This window comes from Otolemur garnettii, unplaced genomic scaffold (genome assembly GCF_000181295.1).
Source record: "Otolemur garnettii isolate 467f Iridium unplaced genomic scaffold, OtoGar3 scaffold00019, whole genome shotgun sequence".
NCBI lineage: Eukaryota > Metazoa > Chordata > Mammalia > Primates > Galagidae > Otolemur > Otolemur garnettii.
In genome coordinates, this window is record NW_003852414.1 from 12,528,804 (window position 1) to 12,531,035 (window position 2,232).

Here is a 2,232-nt window from a genome sequence, read left to right on the forward strand (position 1 = left end):
TTTTTTTTTTTTTTTGCTTATCTCTGGTGATGGATATCATGAAAAGCATGCATGGACCTTTTTCTTCTTTTATTTGCTAATTTCCTTAGTGTTTGTGTATTTAATGTGTCCCCCAAAACAACTCATTTTTCCAACGTATAACAGCAAAGAAAAAAGGCTAGACACACCTGATTTAGATTATTCCAATAATCCATGAGGAATCATTTGTGGGCTGTCATTCAGCCCCCCAACCTGATACTTTAACTAAGGTTCTTGGAAGATACTTTAAGTAGATAAGAAATGCCCCAGGAGGCAAAAAGCCAATGAACACCCCAAGCAACTTTGACTGACTTCTTCCACTTAACATGTAAAAGTAACTAATAGTACCAACTTTTCACAGCAATAAATCATAGATGGTCAAGCAATGAAAGTCCTGAATTACATAAATAGTAGTCTATGGGTATTAGAGTAATACTCTCAAAACTAAGGATCTGTGAGAGCTGAGACACATCCTGCTCCCATTATCCCTATACCATGCTGCCCTCTGTGATTAAAGGGCCAACTCTGGGTAGGTGTGGCCACACAGAAGAAGACACCCTCTAGTAAATAAACACCATAATTTGACCATTCACTAGAAGTTAAAATTATAACAGATAAATATTTAGTTAAAAAGATGGGGAGTTAGGCTTCTAAAATGAGACATCCTCTCCCCAAAGAAGTAATCATTTCATAGTTGAAAACGTCCTAAAGTTTCAGGATTTTTCCCAAGGACATACAACAAATAGAAATAAAAAATTTCCAATAAAATCTACTAAATCTCAATAATGATGGCCTCAATAAGAGTCTGTGAGAGTTGAGTCACAACCTGCTTCCATTATCCCTATACCCTACTGCCTTCTGTGATAGAAGGGCCAACTCTGGGTAGTTGTGCCCACACAGATGAAGACTCCCTCTACCCCAGCTCCTAGTCTAAAATTATAGGTTTACCCTATGAGTCGTTTATCCTCCTCAGCCCTGATAGCTCCCATGCAGAGAATCCTGGGGCCTTGTTATTACCATCCCAGACTGCTGGTACAACAGAAGTTCCATATTAGGAGAGTCAAACTGAAAAAACAAGAAGCTACTCTAATCTTCTCTCCTCCTAACACCCTGCCATACAGCAAACAATTCCAGAGCAGCAGAACAGAGGTTGTGCATTCTAACAGGGCTTTAAGAACCAAAGAATTTGGCAGTTCTGCCCGGGAGAACAGACTTTGTCCCAGTGCTTGAAGTTCATGAGTCAAGACATTGTCAAAAACAATGGAGAGTCCCAGAGTATAGACATGTATCAAAACATTGCATTATAACCCCTTAAATGTATACAACTATAATTTGTCAAACAAAAATAATATAAAAGAGGAAAAAAAGAAAATTATCCGAATACCTGAATTCCATGCCCAGTATACTGAATAAAATTTCAGTAAATTCAAGAGGGGGGAATAAAAAAAAAAAAAAAACTTAACCAACAAACGCTTTGGTCGTGAACACTGTCAATGGGACTGGTAGCTCGACGATACTAGGAGAAATAAGCACAACAGCGACCAGACAGAAAGAAGCAGAGAAAGACAGTAAAGAACAGCCATCTCAGGCTCACACTCATCCCTATAGGACTGGAAGGCTGTGCACATGAACACACACAATTAGGAGAAATTGAAGGTTTTATGGCCAACTTAAAAGCATTCCCCAAGCCACATACAAATCCCTCAAACAATAAGGTGCTTTCATATAACCTATGATCACAAACTGGCTTAACAGGACTCAATAACAATAACTGACTCAAGGACAACCTCTAAAAAGCCAGATATGAAAATAAAGTCATATTCATACCTGATGCTCAATACTGTACCCTCTGATAGCCCTTAGGAAGAGAACTTCTCATCTCCTTGGAAAACTGTCTCGAAGCCAAATACACATCCAAACATAAAGGCTAAAAATCTAACTGGCTAAGGGGGCTTAAGTATAACCTGGCCAATAAATGTTTCATGTGTTACAACCCTTAGAAAATAAAAATGGGAGGCTTGGCGCCTATAGCTCAACCGGCTAAGATGCCAGCCACGTACACCTAAGGTGGCGGGTTTGAATCCCCAGCCCAGACCCACCAAACAACAATGATGACTGCAACCAAAAAATAGCCGGGCGTTGTGGTGGGCGCCAGTGGTCCCAGCTACTTGGGAGGCTGAGGCAGGAGACTCGCTTGAGCCCAGGAGTTGGAGG

At 40.3% G+C, this 2,232-nt stretch overlaps 1 protein-coding gene across 14 annotated transcripts in view; it reads right to left on the bottom strand.

Moving 5' to 3' along the window:
• Positions 1 to 2,232, bottom strand: part of MLLT10 (MLLT10, histone lysine methyltransferase DOT1L cofactor) — a 204,559-nt gene that overhangs the window by 112,552 nt on the left and 89,775 nt on the right. The window lies entirely within an intron of this gene.